At 40.9% G+C, this 13,214-nt stretch overlaps 1 protein-coding gene across 1 annotated transcript in view; it reads right to left on the reverse strand.

Moving 5' to 3' along the window:
- Positions 1-13,214, reverse strand: part of CPD (carboxypeptidase D) — a 94,259-nt gene that overhangs the window by 28,356 nt on the left and 52,689 nt on the right. The gene's annotated exons all lie outside the window — the stretch shown is intronic.

Here is a 13,214-nt window from a genome sequence, read left to right on the forward strand (position 1 = left end):
CGTGGGCCGTCAGTTCTCCATGGGCATAGTTATCAGCTTTCTGTGGGTGTGGGCCAGCGTGCCTTCACAAGGAGGCCCTGGGTTCCATATGGTAGACGGAAGCCCAATCAGTTGAGCCACATCCACTTCCCTTTTCACTTTCTTTTTTTTTTTTTTTAGGTTTTAAAACATTTTATTTGCATATTTTAAAAATTGTGCATTCCAATAATTAAAATCATTTGAACAAAAAAAAAATGGCACTCTGATTAAACTGCATTTTACAGCCTGTAGACACCTTGGACCAACTTTTGCTTTTACTGTAGATTTCACTGTCGTCCTTCACTAACATGCAAGTTCTTTTCCTTCCCTGCCAGCCAGACAGGCAGATGGGAGAGGCAGGTGCGGCCTTGTCAGCAGTTCTCGATTCTTTGATGTGAAAAGGTGCAGCACAGTCATTTAAACTTGACCAACTTCTTTGCATCTTACAAAGTTAACAGCTAAAAGAGGTAAAATAAGAAGGCAATGTTTGTGGAATGTACAGTACATATTGGCAGCACCCGCCTCATTACGATTCACCTGCTTGCTTCTCCTGTTCGATCGTTTCTTTGGAAGGCAGTGGATTTTTCTCTTGCATTTCTGTCTTCTTCAATTTCGACTTATCGAATTTCTCAATCTCAGCCATATCGGGTTTATCAGACATGGTTGCAAAGGAAGCCGAGCGAGCCGCGAGAGAGGAGAAGCCAGTGCACGCGGGGTTTGTCGCCGAGTCTCTTTTCACTTTCTTGATGGCATCCTTACAACAAAAATGCTTTTAATTTTGATGATGTACTATGTATCTATTTTCTCCCAATCATTTGTGCTTTTGGCATCTTACCTAAGAAACCACTGCCTAACCCAACGTAGCAGATAATTACTCCTATTTTTTCCTAAGAGTTTTTGGTATATTTAAGTCTGATTCATTTTGAATTTATTTTTATGTATGATATGAAGAAGGCATCCAACTTTATTCTTTTACGTGTGGATATCCAGTTGTCCCAGCACCATCTAAAAGACTATCTTTTCCCCATTGAATTGTCTTATCTAGATATTTCATACAATATTATCCTTTTGTGTATGGTTATTTCACTCAAGATCGTATCTTCAAAGTTCATCCAGGTTGTAGCCTATATAAGAACTTCATTCCTTTTTAAGGTTGAATAATAATCCATGCTATGTACTTACTATATTTTGCTTATCCACTCATCTATCGGTGGACACTTGTATTGCTTCTGCTTTTTGGCTATTGTGAATTATGCTGCTATAAACAATGGTGCACAAATATCTGAGTCCCTGTTTTCAATTCTTTTTGGTATATACCTAGAATTGGGATTACTGGGTCATATGGTAATTCTAAGTTCAACTTTTTGAGGAATCACCAAAACTGCTTTTCACAGTAGCTGAACCATTTTACATTCTCACTAACAATGTACAAGGATTTCAAATCTCTGCATCCTTATTTCCTATTTTTAAAATAATAGCCATCCTAGTGCATGTGAATTGGTGCTTTATTGTGGTTTTGATTTGCATTTCACTAATAACTAATGATGTTGACCATTTTTTCTAGTCTTTATTGGCCATTTGTGTATTGTCTTTAGAGAAATACCTATTCAAGTTCTTTGCGCGTTTTTAATTTTTAAGTTTATTCCCCCCTTGCCACGTGCTCACTGTATGCTCTGTGTCCATTCATTGCGCATTCTTCTATCTGCTTGTCTCCCTTTGTTGTGTCATCTTGCTGCACAAGCTCTCCGCGGCGCAGGACACCAGCTCTCTGAGGCATGAGTCAGCTTGTCTTTACCAGGAGGCCCCAGGAATTGAACCTGGAGCATCCCATATGGTAGACAGGAGCTCAATTGCTTGAGCCACATCTGCTTCCCCTTTGCTCATTTTTAATTGGGTAATTTGGTTTCTTTGTTGTTGTTGTTAGGTTGTAGTTCCTTATGTAGTCTGGATATGAAACCCTCATTAGATAGATGATTGGCAAGTATTAAATATATCCCGTTATTTTTTCACTTTCTTGATAATGTCATTTGATGAATAAGTTTTTAATTTTGATGATGTCCAATTTATCTATTTTTTCTTCTGCTGCTTGTACTTCTGGTGTCATAGTTAAGCAATCATGGTCAAATCTAATGTTATGAAGTGTTTCCCCTATGTTTTCTCCTAAGCATTTTACGGTTTTAGCTCCTATGTTTAAATCCTTAATCCATTTTGAGTCAATTTTGTTTATGGTGTCAGTTAGGGATACCACTTCATTCTTTTGCACATGGTTATTCAATTGTCTCAGCATCATTTGTTGAAGAGAATATTATTTCCCATTTAATGTACTGGCACCCTTGTTGAAAATCAGTTGGCCATAAATGTGTGGGTTTATTTCTGGATTTTCAATTCTATTCATTAGTCTATACAGCTATTCTTATGCCAGTACTAAGCTGTTTTGATTACTGTAACTTTGCAGTTGTTTTGAAATCAGGAAGTATGAGTTCTCCAACTTTTTTTTTCCCCCAAGTTTGTTTGGCTATTTGGGGCTTCTTGAAATTCCATATGAATTAGAAGATTGACTACATGGGATGTCTTTCCATTCATTTAGGTCTTCTTTCTTTCAGGAGTGTGTAATAGTTTTCAGTATATAAGGCTTTCCTCTCCTTGGTTTAAATTTATTTCTAGATGGGAAGCGGACTTGGCCCAGTAGACAGGGTGTCCGTCTACCACATGGGAGGTCCACGGTTCAAACCCCAGGCCTCCTTGACCCGTGTGGAGCTGGCCCATGCGCAGTGCTGATATGCGCAAGGAGTGCCGTGCCATGCAGGGGTGTCCCCCGCATAGGGGAGCCCCACGAGCAAGGAGTGCGCCCCGTAAGGAGAGCCGCTCAGCGCGAAAGAAAGTGCAGCCTGCCCAGGAATGGCAGCGCACACACGGAGAGCTGATGCAACAAGATGACGCAACAAAAAGAAACTCAGATTCCCATGCCACTGACAACAACAGAAGCAGACAAAGAACACACAGCAAATGGTCACAAAGAACAGACAACCAGGGGGGTTGGGGGGGAGAGAAATAAATAAAATAAATCTTTAAAAAAAAATTTTATTCCTATATATTTTATTCTTTTAGCTGTTATTATGAGTCTTGTTTTGTAGTTCTCTTTCATCTTACAGAATTCTACACCCCCCCACTTTTTTCCATAAATCATCCAAGGGCATGTCTTCATTCCTTTTTGCTTTTTTTTCCTTCTTCTCCAGAAGTTATGCGTTTGGAAGATTGTCCTTTTAACCTATCCTTTTAAATTGTACCTACCCTTTAATCATTTTACCCTTTAAATTGAGGGTAAAATGAAATTTCTTCCCTATATTGCAGTTTTATCATCAGCCCAGTTCCTTTTTTATATATATTTTCAAATTTAGGGCACATTTAATCTTTTGGTGGCCAATCCAAATCACTCTTAGAAATGCCCTTTTTAAAAATTTATTTATTTATTTGCTTTTCAATCTGTTTTCACACCTTTTTATTTTTACAAGTCAATTTTATCGATACATATTATAAAGCATACGATTTATGCAAAGTGTACAAGCAATGGTGTTTGGTATAATAACATAGTTGAGCATTCATCACCTAAATCATAAGTAGAGCATTTTCATTATTTCAATAATAATAGTAATAATAATAATTAAAACAAACAAGAAAATTCTTCACCTCTTGATCTCTTTATGCTTCTTCTGCTATTTCTGGCTATTCTTGCACAATTACATATTTATTTATTAAGCAGTTTTATTGAGATATATTCATATACCATAAGATCTATCCAAAGTGTATAATCAATGGCTTTTAGTATAATTACAATGTTGTGCATTCATCACCACAAAAAATTTTAGAACTATTTCATTATTCCAAAAAGAAAAACTCCACACCCCTTAGCAGTCTTTCCCCAGTCCTACCTAATCACTAACCTAACTTCATCTTTATAAATTGAAATTTATTTACATTTCATATAAATAGAGTCATACTATATGTAGTACTTTGTGTCTGGTTTCTTTCACTTAGCAAACATTTTTTATCTGATACTAATATCTTACAGTATTAACATACATTAAGAGGATTTCGCTCAATGGATAGGATGTTTGCCTACCACATGGGAGGTCCAAGGTTCAAACCCAGGGCCTCCTGACCTATGTAATGAGCTGGCCCATGTGCAGTGCTGATGCACACAAAGAGTGTCGTGCCATGCAGGGGTGTCCCCTGCATAGGGGAGCCCCACGCACAAGGAGTGCACCCGTAAGGAGAACCACCGAGCAGGAAAAAAGTGCAGCCTGCCCAGGAATGGTGCCACACACACGAAGAGGTGACGCAGCAAGATACTGCAACAAAACAAGACACAGATTCCCGGTGCCGCTGACAAGAATACAAGCGGACACAGAAGAACACGCAGCTAGCAGACAACTGAGGGGGGTGGGTGGAGGTGGGCAAGGGGAGAGAAATAAATTTAAAAAAAAGACTTACAGAAAAACCATACATTTGTTCAATTTCAAAGAAAAACAATGGTGTATGTGCAATTTTACCCATATTCATATTTCATATGTGGTTTTATGTTATATAGTTCCATGCTACCTTTTTTAGCTTTCCTTTTAGTAATATACACGTCCTTAGACTTTCCCTTTAAACGCTTTTTTTTTAAAAAAAGATTTATTTATTTATTTAGTTCTCTCCCCTTCCCCCCCACCCCGGTTGTCTGTTTTCTGTGTCTATTTGCTGCATCTTCTTTGTCCGCTTCTGTTGTCATGTCAGGGGCATGGGAATCTGTGTTTCTTTTTGCTGCGTCATCTTGTTGTGTCAGCTGTCCATCAGTGTGGTGCCCCTCCTGGGTAGGCTGTACTTTCTTTCACGCTGGGCGGCTCTCCTCACAGGGTGCACTCCTTGCTCGTGGGGCTCCCATACGCGGGGGACAACCCTGCATGGCACGGCACTCCTTGCGCGCATCAGCACTGCGCATGGGCCAGCTGCACACGGGTCAAGGAGGCCCGGGGTTTGAACCGCGGACCTCCCATGTGGTAGATGGACGCCCTAACCACTGGGCCAAGTCTGCCACCCTAAACCCTTTTCATATCCACATAATATTCTAGTTACAGACATTATATTGGGCTTTCACCTTTTCTATTCATTTCCAAAGATTAAAATACATTCTTTTTACCAATTCTTTTTTTTTTTTTTTGACTGAAACAGTAGGAATTCATTGGCTTATGGTTTTGAAGCCAGGAGAAGTGCAAAACTGAGGCATCAGCAGAGTGATACTTTCTTTCTGAAGGCTGTGTTGTTCTGGGGCTGCTGCCAGTGATCCTTGGTCCCTGGCTCTTCTGTCACATGGCAATGCACATGGTGGCCTCTCCTGGCTTCTCTCTCTGTCTTTCACTCTGGTAGTTGACAGAAACCAAAACATAGAAGAATATGAGCTCATATTCTGGAATTGGATGTCCTGGGTTCAAGTATCTGGAATCTTGCTGGAGTGACTCAACTTCTCTGAGTCTTAGATTTTCTTCTCATCAGTAAAATGTGGATCATTATATATTTACTTCGTGGAATTGTTGAGGGACCATAATTCTTCCTAATTCCACTCCAAAAAGTCTTTCCAAAACAAATTTAATTATATCCGTGCAATGATTCCTAGAGCAAGTATATGGCAGCCAAAACACTACTGCAGGCTGGGGAAATGGGTGGGGTCCCTGGGCGCAGGGTCGAGCACTCCCAGCAGCCCCCCTTGCCGGCTGACAACACGTCCCTCCTGCCCTGCGGGGTCCTGGGCGGTACCCCTGGAACACGCCAGCAGGGTCTCATGCACTCCCCAAACACTGCAAGCTCTTTCTTTTTTACCAGTTCTAACCCTCAGCTTTCTATTCTCTAATTCATTTTATTTTCTGGTGACCCATATTCAAGTTATTAGCTACATGAGTTTACACAATATATTTAGTTCAAGTAGTACAGTTATACAGGATTTGTCCTTTTGTGTCTGGCTTGCTTTGCTCAACATAATGTCCTCCAGGTCATACATTTTACAACTTTATTTCTTCTTACAGCTGCATAATAATCCATTGTGTGAATGTACCACAGTTTGTTTACCCATTAATTGGTTGATAAACACCTGAGTTGTTTCCAACTTTTGGCATTCTTGTATAATGCTGCTATGAACATCAGTGTGCAGATGTCTGTTCATGTCACTGCTCTCAGTTCTTATGGGTATATACCCAGTAGTGGTATTGCAGGGTCACGTGGCAAATCTATATTCAACATCTTTAGAAACGGCCAAATAGTCCTCCACAGTGGCTGTACCATACCACAGTCCCACCAACAGTGAATAAGTGTTCCTATCTCTCCACATCCTCTCCAACACTTGCAGTCCTCTGTCTTTTTAATAGTGGTCAACCTAATAAATGTGAAATGTTATCTCACTGTAGTTTTGATTTGCATTTCCCTACTCGCTAGTGACACTGAACATTTTTTCATGTTTTTTTTTGCCACTTGTATTTCTTCCATTTTTTTTTTAAATTTATTTCTCTTCCCTTACCCCCCCCGCCCCCGTCCCCCTAGTTGTCTGCTCTCAGTGTCCATTTGCTGTGTGTCCTTCTGTGACCGCTTCTATCCTTATCAGTGGCACTGGAAATCTGTGTTTCTTTTTGTTGCATCATCTTGTTGCATTAGCTCTCCGTGTGTGTGGCGCCATTCTTGGATAGGCTGCACTTTCTTTCACACTGGGTGGCTCTCCTTACGGGGTATACTCCTTGCGCGTGGGGCACCCCTACGCAGGGGACACTCCTGTGTGGCAGGGTACTCCTTGTGCACATCAGCACAGCGCATGGGCCAGCTCCACACAGATCAAGGAGGCCCGGGATTTGAAGTGTGGACCTCCCATGTGGTAGGCTCTATCCATTGGGCCAAGTCTGCTTCCTTGCATTTCTTCTTTGGACACATGTCTATTCAAGTCTTTCCCCCCACCTTGCCCCTCTGCTCTTTTGCTGTCTGTGCCCATTCACTGTGTGATCTTCTGTGTCTATTTCTTTGTTTTTGTCTTCTCTTCTCGTTTTCTCCTCTAGCCTTCACCGGGATTTGATCCTGGGGACCTTCACTCTGTGAGAGAGATTTCTTGTCACCTGTACCACCTCAGTTCCTGGTTTCTGTCACGTCTCACCTTTTTTTTTTTTTAATTTCTCTTCCCTTCCCCTTCCCCCGTTGTCTGCTCTCTGTGTCCATATGCTGTGTGTTCTTCTGTGTCTCCTTGTATACTTGTAAGCAGAACTGGGAAACTGTGTCTCTTTTTTGTTGCGTCTCTTGTTGCATCAGCTCTCCATGTGTGTGGTATCACTCTTGGGCAGGCTGTGTTTTTTCATGTGGGGCGGCTCTCCTTATGGGGTGCACTCCTTGCACGTGGGGTACCCCTACATGGGTGACACCCCTGTATGGCATGGCACTCCTTGTGTGCATCAGCACTGTGCGGGGGCCAGCTCACCACATGGGTCAGGAAGCCCTGAATTTGAACCCTGACCCTCCCACGTAGTAGGCGGATGCACTATCAGTTGAGCCAAATCTGCTTCCCATGTCTCACCTTGACTCTCCTCTGCATCTCTCTTTTTGTTGCATCATCATTTGCTTCATTGCTTGCCAGGCAGGCTCACCATTTTTGGTCTGGCATGCTTTTACCAGGAGGTTGTGGGGATTGAACCCAGGTCCTCCCATATGGTTGATGGAAGTCCAATCTACTGAGTCACATCTGTTTCCCCATTCAAGTCTTTTGACCATTTTTTAATCAGGTTGTCTTTTTATTGTTGAATTGTAGCATTTCTTTATGTATCATGGATATTAAACCCTAATCAGATATGTCATTTCCAAATATTTTCTCCCATTGAGTTGGCTGCCTTTTCACACACTGGACAAAGTCCTTTGAGGTGCAGAAGTGCTTAATTTTGAGAAGGTCCCATTTATCTATTTTTTCTTTTAGGAACTACCACCTACCACATGGTCTTTTAGATGTATCCCTACATTTTCTTCTAATAGTTTTATGGTCCTGGCTTTTTTATTTAGGTCTTTGATCCATTTTGAGTAGATTCTTGTATAGGGAGTGAGAGAGGGGTCCTCTTTCATTCTTTTGGGTATGGATATCCAGTTCTTCCAGCACCATTTGTTGAAGGGAAAGTTTTGTCCCATTAATGTAGGTTTGTTGAAAACCACTAGCTATAGAGGTAAGGATTTATTTCTGGACTCTCAATTCTATTCTACTGACTGATAAGTCTATCTTTATGCCAGTACCATGCTATGTTGACCACGGTAGCTCTGTAATATGTTCCAAGGCCAGGCAAATGAAATTCTTCCCACATCACTCCTCTTTTTTAGAATGCTTTTGGTGATTTGGATGCACTTTCCCTTCCCAATGAATCTGGTAATTGTCTTTTCTATTTCTGTAAAGTAGGCTGTTGGAATTTTGATTGGTATTGCACTTAATCTATAAGTCAGTTTGGGTTCCTGTCCAAACATCTTCATGATATTTACTCCTCTAAGCCATGAACACAGAATGTCTTTCCATTTGTTTAGGTCTTTAATTTCTTTTAGCATTGTTTCGTAGTTTTCTGCATATAGGACCTGCACATTGGTTGGAGTCTTTTTTTTTTTTTTTTTCTTTCATAATTGAGATTTTTATTGGTTGTTTTGAAGATCAGCACAGACATTATGAACAATTTGTACACAATTCTTAATGTACGTACCAAAACCCTAAAAAGCCATGTAGTTGTTTTTCTAAAGTTATTCCAGTGACTTTCCAGCTTAAAATTTGGAGGCAAGTTTTCCTTAAAAGAATATCAAGTACCAGTATTTTCAAACGTTGATAAACTGTTACATCTTTAAGTCCCACAAATTCACAATACCATACACACTACATACTCACATTTCCAATCTTTTACAGCACATTAACAAAGTTATTAGAAAAACTGGACGACCAAGACCAAGGATGTTACAGAGTTCTGAAAGGGAGAGCAAAGATCAGGGAGTGGTTTTAAGAAACATGTCTACTAAAAAACATGGGAATAGAAGTAATTTAAAATGTTCAACACATATTAAATGCGTAACTTTGATTCTAAATCACCATTTAGTACGTGTTGTATTAAAGGGTATAAAAACTGCCACCCCCAGTGGAATGTTGACACCCAAGACAGTCAGAGCCTCCCATAATTCAATATCCCACTATTTTCTGGTTGTACCAAAAAATAAACAACCAGCAAATGATTTCCCCTCTTAAAAAAAAGCATTTACACTTAAAAAAATGGGATGAGGAGGGATTCCAATCGCCTTCTTAAAAATGTTTCTTCTACATCTACTAAAAAACTTGCATTTACAAAATAGCTGATAAAAATATTCCTCTGGATTGTACAAGAAAGGAGAAACAGGGACCACCGATAAGACATGGTATATGGTATTAACCAGACTTGGCTTCTTTCTCTCCTGCATCATCAGAGGCTGGACTCTCCTCATTTTTAGTTTCTCCATTTTCTGCAGGTAAATCTTCTTTAGTTTCTTGGTTAGCCACTTCAGCTTGTTTTCCCTTTGCTCCCCTTTTTCCTTTTGGTTGCACTTTTTTGTCTGAAGGTTTATCCTTTCCCGCTGCCTTTTTTGGCTTCGCTTCCACTTTCACAGGAGTGGGTTTGGCGGATAGCCTCGCCGACCTCCTCTTGGGCTCCTCCTTCCCCGCCGCTTCGGCCGAGCTGACCTTCCTCTTGGGCATCTTGGCGGTGCTGCGGGACGCGGCACGCCGAGAGCCTTCACGAAGCCGGGCTGCTGGCCGCTACCGCTCCTCCCGCCGCCCGAGCTGCTGGGACAGCGGCCTGGAGTCTTTTTGTTACCACTGTAAATGAAGTTTTTTCCCTGATTTCCTCCTCAGGTTGTTCAACACTAAGGTATAGAAATATTACTGATTTTTCCATGTTGATCTTGTATCCTGCCACTTTGCTGAACTCGTTTATTAGCCCAAGTAGCTTTGTCATAGGCATTTCAGAATTTTCTAAATATAGGATCTGTCATCTGCAAATAGTGAGAGTTTTACTTCCTCTTTTCCTATTTGGATGCTTTTTTTTCCCCTTGTCTAATTGCTCTAGCTAGAACGTCTAGAAAAATGTTGAGTAATAAAAGGAGAGAAGTTAGTCCCATGTTTTTCTAGTCTGCTATCTTCCCAGAAGTTAGAACTGCCTTTTTATTAGTCTTCCTCTTCTGTCTTCCCCAGAGTTTTTCTTGGTTTGTTTTTGCTTACCACAATCCCTTAAATTGAGGAAAAGGAGGGTGGGTGTATGATAGATTGTGCTGGAAATTTTTTAGTTTTTTTTCTTGCTTTTTCTTTTTTTAATGATAGTATCTCATTGCAGGTTTTTGTTTTTTTTAAAAGACTTATTTATTTCTCCCCCACCTCTCATTGTTTTTTTGCACTCACTGTCTCTCTTCTGGGTCCATTCGCTATGTGTTCTTCTGCGTCTGCTTGTCTTCTCTCTTTAGGCGGCACCAGGAACCAATCCTGGGACCTTATGGAGTGGAAAAGAGGAATTCAATCTCTTCTGCCACCTCAGCTCCCTGGTCTGCTGTGTCTCTTATTGTCTCTCCTCTGTGTCTCTTTTTGTTGCATCATCTTGCTGTGCTTGCAAGTCTCCACGTGGGCTAGCATTCCTGAGTGGGCCAGCACTCCTGCACGGGTCAGCACATCATGTAGGCCAGCACTCTGCACAGGCCAGCACTCCATGTGGACCAGCTTGCCTTCACCAGGAGGCCCCGGGAATCGAAGCTTGGACCTCCTATATAGTAGAAGGGAGCCCAATTGCTTAAGCCACATCCACTTCCTGTTTTTGTTTTTGTTTTTCTTTTTACCCCTAGTTATTTTGCAGTTTCAGAATTTTCTGTACTGACAAAGGTGTTGTTTTGTGAAGAATTTTATAATTGTAAAGTTATTTGGAATCATTTGAAGAAGAGAAAATTTGGGGAGGTTGATTACTACATAGCTGTCATTGTCTTTATGTAGCTACTTGGAAGTCTCCCAAGACTATTTGCTTTTGAGAACTTTGGAAGTATGAAGATGAAAGAACTTGGAATTATGGCTGTACATGGGTTTATAAAGATAAGCAACTAGTTGGCCAAGAGAATAGAGGTTGTGAATGAACACTGAGGATTTCAATTATTACCTTTCCCATTTACAACAGAATACATGAAGATACAAGGTTCCAGAGGATGCAATGGGATCAAGAAAATGGAGGAGAATTATGGGTAAAACATAAATACGTCATAATTGAGAAGACAGAACTTGAATGAACTCTTATCAGATTATTCAAAGACCTACTATTTTAATTTACAACAAAGTGATCTCTGAGAGTAAGAGGACTAGTGCTGGAATTAGGAGCTCGGGTACAAAATAAAGGTTTAGAATCACCATGGTGGGAAATGAGTCAGTGAGTCAAGCAGCAATACATGAAATACTGTGAAGTAGGATTGCGGGATTAGCTGAGGTTAGAGAGCACACATACGTAGAATAGTCAAATGCTATGATGGTGGTACTTTTCTGGGATGGAGAGGAAAGATGTGGTAATTACTGGGGATTGGATACTGATAAGGCAAATATATAAAAGGGTATAAAAATCCTAAGAGTAGGTTGGAGCATCACTGAAAGGTATGGCCATGAGTCTGGGCTGGGTAGAAAGGTAAATCAAATTAAAAGGGCTAAAGGTCCAAGAAAATTAACAGGTTAAAAAATAGAAATCACTGTGAGAATGAAAAGCAGAACCATGGGAATTAGTACAGAACATGATGGCGATATGTGCAAACATATTTTAGGCTTTGTGCACCAGATAGTCTCTGTTGCAACTACTCAACTCTACCTTCTGCATCTATTGAGATGATCTCAGGGTTTTTCCTATTGAGCCTCTCAATATGTTGAATTACACTGTCTTTCAAACGTTGAAAGAGAAAGCAGCCATAGGTAATATGTAAAAGATTGGATGTCGCTGTGTGCCAATAAACTTTTAATTACATAAACAGGTATAGGACTGGATTTAGCCCACGAGCTTTAGTTTGTCAATCCCACCCTAGACTACTGTCTTAGTTTTAAAACTTAAGTATTTGTCAAATGAAATAAACTAGCATGCATTATGTATTTAAGATGAAAATACATTACCTGAGCTTAAAGGCCAATGGAGAAAGACACATAGTATGTTCAAAAGTAAAGTGGGAGGGAAGCAGCTGTGGCTTAATCAGTTGGGTTCCCATCTGCCATATGGGAGGCCCTGGGTTTGTGTCCTGGGCCTCCTTGTGAAGGCTGGCTCACCTGCATGAGCGCCACCTAGCCCATGAGCACCGCGGAGAGCCAACTCAGCAAGGTGACGCAACAAGAAGGGAGACAAGCAAAAACACAGAAGAGTGCACTGTGAATGGACACAGAGAACAGACAGCAAGCAAGCCGCAAGGGGGAAGGGGAAAAATTAAATAAATACAGACGCAGAAGAACGCACAGTGTATGGACACAGAGAGCAGACAGCAGGCAAAAAGCCACAAGGCGGGGGGGGCGGAAATAAAAAAAAAAAAGGGAAAAATAAGAGAAAACGCCTGTGGTAGTTTGATATTATTTATGAATTCCAAAAAAGAGATATAGATTATGTTTGTAAACTGGTCTGTTCCTCTGGGCATGATACCCTTTGATTACAGTAAGTTCAAAGGGTTTATGTTTATGTGATTATGTTAAGATTAGGGCTTTGATTCAACCATATCATTAGGGCATGCAAGGTTAAGTCTGCCCCCTCGGTGGGCTATATAAATGGACATTCACTCAAGAACACAGAAGTAGATACACAGAGGAAGAGAGACAGTTCCATAGACATGGCTAAGGCCCTGGGAAGAGAGATAAGCCATTTTCCTGATAGTTTACAACTGATCTTGAGAAGAGAACAGAGGAGCTGAGCCCAGAAAGAAATGAGACCCAGAGAGAGAGACAAGCCTTATGCCACACTATAGCTCAGATTGGAAGAAGCTGGATCCATGGAGTCTTAAGAGGGAAGAGGAAGGCTGAACTCTCACAGATATCGCCCACCATCTTGCTTCAACATGTGACAACAGACTTTGGGTGAGCAAATACCTTTTATGGTACTTTGAGTTGGGCTCCTCAGAGCCTTGTAACTGTACACTTTTACTCCAAATAAATACCC

The sequence above is a fragment of the Dasypus novemcinctus genome, chromosome 21 (genome assembly GCF_030445035.2).
Source record: "Dasypus novemcinctus isolate mDasNov1 chromosome 21, mDasNov1.1.hap2, whole genome shotgun sequence".
Lineage (NCBI taxonomy): Eukaryota > Metazoa > Chordata > Mammalia > Cingulata > Dasypodidae > Dasypus > Dasypus novemcinctus.